This window comes from Penaeus monodon, chromosome 34, assembly GCF_015228065.2.
Source record: "Penaeus monodon isolate SGIC_2016 chromosome 34, NSTDA_Pmon_1, whole genome shotgun sequence".
NCBI lineage: Eukaryota > Metazoa > Arthropoda > Malacostraca > Decapoda > Penaeidae > Penaeus > Penaeus monodon.
The window spans coordinates 5742258-5742482 of NC_051419.1; positions in this window are offsets into that span (position 1 = coordinate 5742258).

Here is a 225-nt window from a genome sequence, read left to right on the forward strand (position 1 = left end):
ATAATCGTTTCATAATATGTCCCACTGGCCTGAACCTCGCCAGTAAATGTTTTTAAAAATCTATATTAATTTCCATATTATTTTCACCAATTTCATTCACAATCTCTGGTGTTCTGATATCTCGAATCCAAATTCTATAGTATGTACGGACCATAAGTCAATTCCTTTAAAACACAAGAATTTACTTATACTTTTCTGCATCCCCAACGGGAGTCTAGCAAAGTA